General features: G+C 50.0%; 1 long non-coding RNA gene across 1 annotated transcript in view; it reads right to left on the reverse strand.

Moving 5' to 3' along the window:
* LOC140844024 (uncharacterized) overlaps positions 1-11,664 on the reverse strand; it is a 55,880-nt gene that overhangs the window by 41,151 nt on the left and 3,065 nt on the right. The window lies entirely within an intron of this gene.

Here is an 11,664-nt window from a genome sequence, read left to right on the forward strand (position 1 = left end):
TGCAATGGCTAGTGGGCAGTCTCTTAGAATGGTGACTTCCCAACTCAGCCCAAAATTTAGCAAAAGTATGATGGGCCTGACTGGGAGGAGTCTATGCCTCCAGCCAGCCTCAGTCAAAGCAGGTTCCATTTTACCTTTTTTGTGAAGTGAGCACTCCTTGAAGATTTTGTTTATCTTCAAAAAGCTAGAAAACCACACATTGGTAGAATGTTTATTGATATGCATATAATTTTAATGATATTTATCTCTGGGTAATGGCATTACAGATATTCATCTTTCCATTTGTTTCTTACCTCTATTTTCCCTTTCTCCCACAATAAATCTGAATGCATTGTTTCTACAGAAGGAAAAAATAAATCACAGTTCAGTCTTCTTTGGTTAAAAACAACAGAGAGTAACTGACACTAATCTGAGCAAAAAAAAGTCAAAGGAAGGATGTTGGGGGCTGAGGCAAAGAAGGAGACCTGCCCACCCAATATTCATTCTCTTCCTCTTCCTCACAGAAGCCTGGTTTTAGTCAGGATGGGAATGTGTCCGGCTGAACATTACCTCTCAGCTGCCCTTGACACTACGGGTGGTCATGTGACCTTGCATGGCAGACAAGATATAAATGGAATTCCATTGAGTTGGAATTCTGGGAAAGATTTTTTTAAGTGGGTGACTGTGCCACAATGTCCTTTTGACTCTCTCCTCCAATTCCTCCTGTCTGGACTATCCATGTGATGGCTGGTACCACAGTAACACTCATGAGCATATGTGACCTTGAGGGTAGAAGCCACATGCTGAGAACAGTTGGAGCAGAAACACAGGAAGAGTCTGGGACATTAATGACTCCATGGAGCCACCGACCAGACAGGCTGCCTTCCTCTGATATTTAAGCCAGTCTTTTCCTGCTTCAAACTCATCTCGAACTGATCCAGGATTCACAGGACCAGCAAGAATCTAGAGACCCAGGTTTGGAAATAGGCAAGACTAAGGCAGCTCAAGAGTTAAGAAGCGAGAACCATATCCATGAGGTTATGGGTGACCTCATTACCACCCTGAGACGATTTTCCTCCTTGAGGGAGCAGCTGGGTTCATAAATGATCACTGGTGTCTGAAAGCCAACCACACCCTTTCCTGGAAGCTAAGCTATACGTTGGCACAAGGAGAGAGAACCTGTAAGACTAAACTTGCCTTCTAAAAATCACTCTTTGGAAATTTTGTTCATTTATTGTTATGACGTTTCCAGAGAGAATCTTCCCCTCAGTGTCCCCAATAAATAAGAGTTAGGAATAGATGGGCCCACATTTCTCCATGATGAAAGATTTCTGAACTGTGAACTGTGGGCGATTGCTTGCACTCACACCTCCGCCTGGTAAGCCCTGCTGGTTCAGGGGTTGGGGACGTCTAGACAAATGATGCAGCCTGTCTCTGGGACACCTGGAAGCACTGTGGACTCCATCTGAATACAGCTGAGGGAATAAGGATAATAAAGCCCTTGGGAGCCCTGGAATTCCCATCTCATTGTGATTTTCAGAAACCTAAGTGAGATGTAGCCCCAGAAGGGGTGGGGCCCTAATTTGGGGACATCCTAAGACACAGCTCTCATAAGAGAGGATGGAAAAGAGCTCCACTCATTTCTATCCTCTGTTATTTGGTCCCAGATTCCATTTCCAGAGGAGGAAACATCCAGCCGGATCTAGCTGGGGTCTATGACTGCCCTTGGGGAAGGCAGACTATCAATTATAAGCCCCACCCCACCTCGACTGAACTATATCCAATGGGAAAGGGACAGGCGATTCCTCATACAAACACAGAAAAAATGGATAACTGGGAAATAGAGATATTTTTTAACTTTTAAATTTAAATTGAATTTTTCTAAAGAGAAAAAGTAAAACTTCCTCAAAGAGAAAACTAGAAGTTTCAGAAAGGTAAGGTGATATTCAGCACATCCCTGCTTTAAAGTTTAAGTGTCCTGCCCAGATGAACCCTGTGCTGACTTCGGCCTGAACAACACTATGATTTTTCTCAGGTAGCACAAAGATAAATGAAGGAGTCCCTGGAACTCAGTGACATATATGTGAACAAGACATATATGTGACAAACTGTAACCTGATTGGGAAGCCCTGTTAGAGGTACTTGATGAAAGCACCATGGGAGAACAAAAAGTTGTTGTTAATTTTGACCCTCAAGATCAGAAGAGGCTTCCTGGAGGAGGTGAGATTTGAGTGGAAGATGAGGATGAAGGCAGAGATTTAAACCAAAGGACATGGACCCTTGAATGTTGCGCTGAATTTTTCTGTGGAAAATGCAGTTTCATGAAAGATTTTTGAGCAGAGGGATACTATGGTCTTATTTCAGCAGTATACACAGATTAGATTGCCCCAGTGGGAGAGGTTAAAGGTTAGGACACCAGTAAGAATGTCTTGGCAATAATTCAGATGAGCAATGATTAGCGGCTGCTTCAGAGTCCTGGGAAGCTAGATAATGATGAGAAACCACATTCCAGGGAGCAAGACTGGACAAGCCTTGTTTGACGAATAATTGGATGGTGGGGTCAAAACGAAGAAAATGCAAGATTTCTGTCTTGGGTGAGCTGGTGAATGATGATGCTATCAGCCAATCCAGGGAACTTGGGGGCAGTGTGAAGAGGGAAAATGAGGCGGTGATTGGGGTCAGGTAGAGCTTGAGATGTTTTAGAGACACCTTGAGAGAAATGTTCTACTGGCTGCTGGAACTCTGAGTCAAAAACTCAGAAAGAAATGGTGGTCATCATTACCTATGAGCATTGAATTACAGGCGATTCTTCTTTGGTTATTTTTAGGCTCTTTAATTAGGCATGTGTTCCGTTTATAGTTAGAGAAGAAAATGCTATTTTTTAATGATAACTAAAGCAGGAGCCAGGGCGGGATCTGGCAGGTCTGAAGGCTCACCGGTACCTCGGAACGTGTGGACGCAGACGCAGAATCGGCGTCCGCTCTGTTCAGTGTGGAGCAACATGGTCACCAAGCGCGTCCTCTTTGCCAGGCTCTGGAACGCTGCAGCAAACAAGACAGCAACCATGACAGATGTAGTCCCATTCCCAGGGAGCCCCGAGGAGTGGGACGGTGCCGGGAGAAGAAAGGCAAACAGATGTCCCACTTTGTTAAAAAGGAAGGAAGGGGGGATTCTAGAAGCTGCAGAACTTGATGTCTGGCTGGGCAAAAATTCTAGAATCTTGTAAGTCCCGGGAGAGGGAAGTGCACATGGATGGTCTTAGGAGACCACAGCTTGGTTCCCTTCTTGAGAGGAGAAGATGAAAGGGATCGTGTGTCTGGGGTTCAGCCGCACAGCTGACAGAGGTCCTCAGGACGCTCCTGCAGGTAGGCTGGGTGAGAGGCCAGGGATTCCGATTCAGGAGGGGGGCAGAGCAGAGTTTTGATTACAGGTTGTCAAGCCAGAGGAAGGTCTTGAGGTCTCACATTTCTTCTCTTGGTTCTGTCCTGTTTATATATTTTTTTGATCAGGAAAATAGACACTGGCTCAGGATAAAGAGGAATGTAAGCTATCAGACGTCTCTGATGAGAGACCCTCTGTGGCAGGGAATCCCATCCCGGGTACATTCAAGCAGCCCCTGATTCCCCTTCCATGAACACAAAGACAGAGCCCAGTCCTGGGTGGAAGGGTGTAGGGATAGCCTCTGCAATCCTTCCCACCTGGAAGACCCTTCACATCTGTAAGCACCCCTCAGACATACCCACCTGGAATCATACCCCAAACTTGACAAACTCAACTTGCCCAGAGCTGAGGTCATCCTCTGGAAAGGGTTTGGTTTGGTTTGGCAGAGTCCTTGCAGCCAGTCATACCTGGGCCTCCTCCAACAACCACAGCTGTCCAGGTGTGTGCATTTGAGGCCAGGCATGCACCCTCCCTTGGCTTCAGGTCCTTCCTCTGGAAAAGCAGGTGATACCTACCTCAAGTAGTTGCGAGAGTTCAGCAAGGACCTACTATGTGTGTCAAGTGCTCGGATCCACCAGCACAAGGACAAAGAGCCACCGAGCACCCATTAGTGCTGAGAACCCTGTGTGGGGCTGATGTCAGATGGATGGCAAATACATTCAAATGGGCCAATAAGCCAAAGGACATGTCATTACAAAGAGACAGGAGTTGCGGGAAAGGAGGGTCAGAACACACGTCTCAGAGCTAAAGAAATCATCCATGCAGAGCTTTCAGCCTGGAGCATTGTAGGCATCTGATACCTGGCAGTCCCTTTCCATGGCCCCAGCTGTGCTCTAAATGGTGTGTCAGTCAGTTCCAGCTGCTAGAAAAAAAGTGCCACAACAGAAGCATATTTCCAAACACTTCTAGAGGCTGGACGTCCAAGATCAAGTCCAGCAAAGTCTGTTTCTGATGAGAACTCTGTTCCTGGCTTGCAGGCGGCCGTCCACCGTGACTTCACTTGGCAGAGGGAGAGGAGCAGCAAGCTCTCTGACAGAAACACTGATCCTATGGCATCAGGGTCCCACCCTAGGACCTCATTTAACCATACTTACCTCCCCAGAGGCCCCATCTCCAAACACAGCCACACCACGAGTTAGGGTTCAACACATGACTTTTGGAGGCATGAACTCAATCCATACACATGGGTGCCTGCCTCTCACACGTGAACAAGCTGCCACCCCCTTCCTGGTCTTCCCAGCTGGTGAATGGGGTGGTGGGCATGACTTCCCCTCAGCATTTCCCCAAAGGCCAAAGGCAACCAGGCTCACAGTGTAGACCATGCCCCTTCGGCCTTGCCAACCCCTGAACTCACAACAATCAACTCTTGGGACCTAGAACCCCCGAGCCCAACCTGGACACACTTTTTCAAGTGTAAACCATTCAAAACACCCCATGGTCTGTGAACAATGCTGATAATCACAGTACCTAACACTAGTTGACTCTTCCCTGGATGCTGTGCTGTCTTCACTCATACCATGTTCCTGCAGACCTCTGCGTTGGGGCTGGGATCCAGCCTCATTCATTGAGCTCAGACACCGCTGGACGAGGAACCCCCCACCAGGTCGCATGGGAGGGTCACGCCAGAATCTGAACCCAGGCAGTTGGGCCAGCGCACCCAGGGAAGAAGCCCCTGCCCAGCCCGCCCATCCAGCTGAAGGGCGTGGCTAGCACAATGCCACCAATGCTAAATATCCCTGCCTCTTCCTCAAGCCTCCATTTGTCGTGAAGTGTTAAGGAGGAAAATTCCAACCATTTAGCTAGCAATTCAAAACATCGTTTTTAATCTAGACACGCCTTTATCATGGAGGAGAATGCAAATGTGCAAGCATCTTTAAAATAAAGCTGGGTGCTTCGGGAGAATTTCACCCAGATGGGCCCTGCAAGTCTTTCTCTCACCCCTGCGGCCCCATAGACCAAGCTCCCGGCTCCAGTGTCAGCCTGACCCCACGGCTTCCCTCCCCTCAGCCCTCTTGTCCACACTGTGCTCCCACTTGGCCCCCCAACTAGACCACCCCCATTCTTCCCCAGCACCCACTCTGTGCCTCTGAACCCACACACCGCCCGCCCCCTACCACTTGTTTGCTACTTTGTAAACCATGTTGCTCTGTTGTTGCTCTTTCCAGTACTTCCCAGTCTTTCCAATAAAACCAATGGTTCTTTGCAAACAGGAGCCCAGCTATGGCTTCTCAGCACGACCCAGAGCCACATCTCACCCATGATACACTGTCAGGGAACATGTGCTCATTCTGAGGGCAGATATTTCCCCCACAGTTTGGGGCCATCCCTGCAGAAAAGCTTATGGCACTTTCTGAGCAACACAATGTCCTGTAAACTCTAGCTTTGATCGGCTAAGACTAGTCTGCCACCAGGGACAAGGGGGAACTCTTAAGGAAATCCGTCATTCATGCAGACGTGCAGGTCATGTTTTCCTAGTCACTAAGCATACTTCCTGCCCCGCCTGCCCCGCGGAGCTAGTTAGCCAGCCCTTGGATCTTGCCTCCCAGATGAGGTCAGAACCCCTTCTCATATCTGCTCTGAGCAGCGGGAAGTCCTTCCTCACAGTTTAGATGCATATTGGTGATGCTTCACCACTACACTGGGTCTGTTAGGCTGCTCCTCACACAATAGGCAATCACGAAGTGCCAGTACATGCTCTCCAGCTCCTGGCGACAATCATAAGCCTCCCAGCAGGGTGCCTCCAAGTTGTCCTGGCAGGACGGCTCAGGCTGGGGTGCTGGGCTGACTCATGCTCCCGATTTATCCAGGAAACCAGAGCTCAGGGTTGGAACCTGAGAGCCCCAGGCCCGTCTGGCCATTGCCAGGGGATTGATGGCAGGAAGGCAGGGAGGAGCCACAGCAGGCATTCCCAGCCTCGGCCTCATTCAATTCCCGTCCTGCACTGCCATCTCCAGGACACTTGGGTGTGCTTCACGATCGAAGGAGTTACACAATCACCCTTGTAATCAGGGCTTTTGATCCAAGAAAGGTCAGAGCACTTGAGAAACATTTGCTCATCATGATTCTCCCTTTGCTGTGTGGCGGTGGGGGTGTTGGGGGAGAGGCAGTTGTTCCAAGCTGCTGGGGATGGAATCCAGGAGCGCAGCAGCCGCTGTCCTTCTCCTACACTGTGAGCAGGCGAGGCCACAGGGATATCCTAGGGTAACGCGCCTGCCAGGCACTCAGGACCTGTGAAAGGCAGATCCCGAAGCAGCAGGCTGGGGTGGGTTCTGCGAGTCTGCATTTCTAGCAAACCCAGATGCTCCTGTTGCTGGCTGGATGCTGCATTCAATCCTTGATATTCAAAAGTGGTCTAAGGATGAAGCAGCAGAGGAGGTGCCAGGGAGCTGGTGAAAAACAGAGTCTCAGGTCCCATCCCAGACCTCCTGGATCACAGTCTGCTGCTGAACCACATCCCCTGTTGACTCATAGACTCAGTGAAGCCTGGGACACTCTGCCCTAGAATGCTGGTCTTCAAGCCTGCACATTGCAACCACCTTTGGGGTTTTAAAAAAAATACTGATGTGGGACTCCCTAGAGACCCCAGTTTAATCTCCATGGGGTATAACCTGCATATCAGAGATTTTAAGACTTCCCAGGTGATCTAATAAAAAGTGAAGTTTGAGGGCTTTGCTTTATGTTAGAGTATCTTATCAAGTTTATTAAATTTTGCTAGCATTTGTCTTAATATTTATTGGAATTCTTTCTCCAGGAAAGATGTTCAGATGGCCAACAAGCACATGAAAATATGCCCACCATCATTAATCATTAGGGAAATGCAAATCAATACCACAATGAGATGTCACCTCCCAGCCATGAGAGCAGATATGACTTTTAAATGGGAACTAACAGTGCTAGCGAGGATGTGCAAGCATGGGCCCCTCCCACCCTGCTGGAGGCACAGGCAACAGTACAGCAACACAAATGCGTCTGGCAGATCCTCGGGTTAAAATGGAGTTACCACGTGACCCAGCAACTCCTGCCCCACATATGCCCAAGAGAATTGAAACCCGGGACCCAGATACTCAGATACACCCATAGCAGCCAAAAGGCAGACACAACCCAGCATCCACCAACAGAGAACAAACTAAATGCAGTCCAGCCATTCAGTGGCATACTATTCAGCCATGGAAAGGAATGGAACACAGGTGTGAGTCATAGCATGGAGGGACCCTGAAACCATGTTCGGGAAAAGGAGCCAGACACGAAAGGACAGGGGCTGTGTGACTCCATCTACATGGTGTGTCTAGAACAGACAGATTCACAGAGACAGGCATTCGTTTGGCCATCTCTTCCAAGGACCATAAGTTCCCAGAACTGCACCTGGGCTTTCTTGGAAGATCTCTTGGCCTGTTGCAAAGTGAGTCAGGGTCCTTTCGGAACCAGCTCACACACCTTGATTTCATCAAGAAAATGTGTGTCTTCCAGTTCTTAAAGGAGAAAATCATTCATAAGGATTTCACACATTTTTTAGTTTATTCTGGAGGGTTTTCATTTATTTTGTATTGTAAAAGGGATCTTTTCTTCCATTGTATTTTATAAGGAGTTGCTGTTTGTATATAAGAATGCTATTACACAGTGGATCTGTGGCATCTTGCTGCACTGATAGACAGTGACTGCATTGGGGTATGGGTGGGGACTTGATAATATGGGTGAATGTAGTAACCGCATGGTTTTTTCATGTGAAACCTTCATAAGGGTGTATATCAATAATATCTTAACAAAAAAAATTTTTTAAGAATGCTATTAATTTTTTTAATATTCAAAGAACAGCTCCTGTCCCATGCTCATGGTAGTCTTCCAGCTAATCATCTGGTATTTCTACGTTTAGCTCATATCATGCACAAAAATTTTACATAAGCCCCTTTTTCTGGACCTTCCCAAACTATGTTCAGTGATGGACCAGGTCCTGGTCTTCTTCCCAAGAAGTTTTGTAAAATAGATGTCAGGTCCCCCAGATCCAATCTCAGATGTCATTAAAATGTCAAATTACTGAAGAAGTTTCCAATTTCTGTACTTTCTTGTCACAGACCAGTAAGAGTTGGCAGACCTGGAGAGATCTACAGACCGCACTTGGAGCATCACTGTCTTAGACCACATCTCGAATAGTATCAGATGTTAGAATCCCAGATCTGTAGCCTGTTCTCACATGTTCAGTTACCAAAGTCCGTTTATTACTGCAAGATCACCAGCAGTGCTTATGTGAAGTACAGAAACCTGCATCAGTAAGTTACAACACCTGGTTCATGTGTGCATAAAACACTTTTTATATCTAAAGCCAAGAAAAAGGAGGGGGTAGAGAAAAGGATAATATCTGAGGGAGATTCGATGATAGATAGATAGATAGATAGATAGATAGATAGATAGATAGATAGATAGATACATAGATAGATACATAGATATAGATAGATAGATACATAGATATTGAGAGTACATGGATTTTCTCTGAATTTGGGGGGTGAAGAGGAGCAGGAGGAGCCTGAGCCAAAAATAAGGCCTAAAAATTCTGAGCAAATTAGTTTGGTGGGGAAAGAAAACTAAGTTTTTAAAAATAACTGCTTCAGTTAAGATGTCTCCCCTTCCTACTAACTAGTGCGACAAGTCGTGTTAGTGGCCCCATGGCTCCCGCTGCAGCAGAACTGCCTTCAAGTCTGGGATCTAATTACATGTCAGCCCTGCATGACAAACAAGATTTTTGCAGCACACTCAGGATGCACTGTGCCTGGGATTCCGCCATTCCAGGGCTCCGTGGCAGGGGTACAAGTCATGTGCAGCACAGAGACCGGGGACTTCTTTCCTATCTGATCCTCAGAACCCAGGAGCAGCTCAGCTGGACCTCCACCCTGCAGGCCAGCGGTGGAAGGCCGCTTGTGGGCACCTTGCAGTTATATACTGCAAGGGCCTTCATCCTAAAATCAACCCTTGGTGCCACTGAGGAAGGTGATGTCACCAGAGCATAGTCAGCCTGTCCCCACCTGTCCTTTGAGACGAGGTGGGATGTAAACAAACACATATATTTTCATAAGGACTTCCGGCAGTTGCAGCAGTGGGACCCCGCACTTCATTAGCGCCCCACACTGGTGGCCTCTTTAACCCGCGACAAGCTCGGGAGACGGGGGAGAGAGCTGTCCTCAGTGCAGAAACAACCCAGTCCACTACTTGAATCCTGGCCCTCCCTTCTGGAGCCTCTATTTTCTATTCTGTAAAATGGGCCTAAGGGTTGCTCTACAGACCATGTGACTGTTTATAACATGTTATCATTAGGAAAGATCCATCCAGTAGGAAAGATATGGGAGAGAGAAACAGACCACTCCTGTCTCTGGGGCGCTGTCCCATGACCTGCTGTGCCCTGGAACCTCTGACAAGTCCCTTCACCTGCAAGCACCATCGTCTCCATCTGCCAAAGAGCTCGGACCACCTGTGCAGTGACTATACAAGGTTGATGCTCCTTCCCTTGAGAAGCGGGGTCCAGGTCCCTTCTCCTGGAATCCAAGCGGGCTTCTCTGATCGCTCCAAGCAACAAACGCGACAAAAATAAGGCTGCAGAGCTCCTGAGGGTAAATCTTCCAAGGCCATGCAGTTTCCTCCCTGCTCTCTTGGGAGCCTCACCACGAAGAAGTCCAACCACCCTGAGACGTCTGTGCTGAGGGAGCCGTGGGTGGGTTCTCCCCACGTCTGCAAACGAGCCAGTCAGGGCGTCCAGACTGTAGACGCCCGCAGCCCCACCAACATCTGATGGTAACGTCAGGAGATCGCCAAGCATGACCTGCCTGGCTGAGCCCTAAACCAGTTCCCATTTCTGAACCAGCTCCTGGCGCCCTCCGTTCTGCCTTCTGTGTCTGTGAACCTGAGTGTTCTAGGTGCCTCCCATACGCAGAATCGCAGTGGGTGCACCGCGGGGTGTGGCTTCTCTCACCGAGCACGGCGTCCTCCAGGTCCCCCTATGCTGTGACAGCTGTCAGAACTTCATCCCTGATTTATTTAAAATGATTTAATTGAAGCACAGTTTATATGTAATATTTTCTGCCGTGATAAATGCACGTAATGCAGAATGTTCTTCGTAGCCTGTTAAAGCTGCACAGAACCCCATGGTGTGCAGACACCACACTGTCACCCCTAAGGCCGGGTGAACCCAGAGGCATAAGGGTCCCCACGGCCAGTCGGCGCGGAGCGCGCGGGGACAGAGCCATGAGGCGCAGGGCAGGGTAACCTGCAGACCGCCCACCTGTGCCCACTTCACGGTCGAGCAACAGCCGGAGCACCAAGGGCCCACCCAGGACACGAGCCGGTGAAAATCGCAGGCCGCGCGCAGGGCCCGCCCTCCCGCCAGTGCGCAAGCGCGGGAAGCGCCGCGCCGAGGCGAAAGGCGCACGCGCGAACCGTGCTCTGTACGGAAGACTCCGCTTCCCTGTGTGAGTCCGCGATCCGGGATTTCAGCCCCGCCAGGAGCTCTGTTTATAAACACACCGAGCGTCCGCCGGTGAGGGGTAACCCTAAAGGTAGTGGGGCCGAAGGTTAGAGGTCAGCCGGGGCGCGGACGGGGAGGCCGATCCCTTGGCCTTCACCGACTGCTGGCTGCGCGGTGCGGCAGGTGAGGCAGCCCTGCCGCAGTCCGGGTCTGTCGGTGGGGTGGGCGCCACGTGGTGCGCACGTGGTCCAGGCCCCGGCGCGGTGGCCTCCCCTCCCCCACGGCGCCGGCATCCCGCCGCGCCCTCTGGCGGCAGCCGGGCGCGCCTGCGCACAACACGTCATGGCGTACCTTCCGGTCTGGGCAGGCGCGGGGCGTGAGTTGGCTGCGGTCTCGTTCCCGCTGCGCGGCGGCTCCGGGGTCCGGGCGGGGTGGGGCGGTGGGGCGGGCGGCCCCCCGGGTCGCGCGCGCAGGCGGAGGCTCGGGGAGCGGGGCTGGCGCGGCCCCGGCGGACTCGCCGGCCACGTGGGTCGCCTGTCCCGGGTCCCCGCCCGCCCTGCACGCACACTCACTACGTGACGGGTGGGGGTCACTAGTTAGCACAAGGAGCGGTGTTTCCGCTGTCACCTACTCCATAAACTTTATTTATGAGAGTCTACGTGAAAAGCGCTGCTGGGCGCATCTTAAACTCGCAGTCTATGGTAGTTATCATGGCGGTTGCTTGCCCTTTTCTAATTCTAAGGTTTGAGGAGGTTTACAAAAATCAAAAGGCAAAACTCGCCCTGAGTTTGTCACTT

The sequence above is a fragment of the Manis javanica genome, chromosome 10 (assembly GCF_040802235.1).
Source record: "Manis javanica isolate MJ-LG chromosome 10, MJ_LKY, whole genome shotgun sequence".
Classification (NCBI taxonomy): domain Eukaryota; kingdom Metazoa; phylum Chordata; class Mammalia; order Pholidota; family Manidae; genus Manis; species Manis javanica.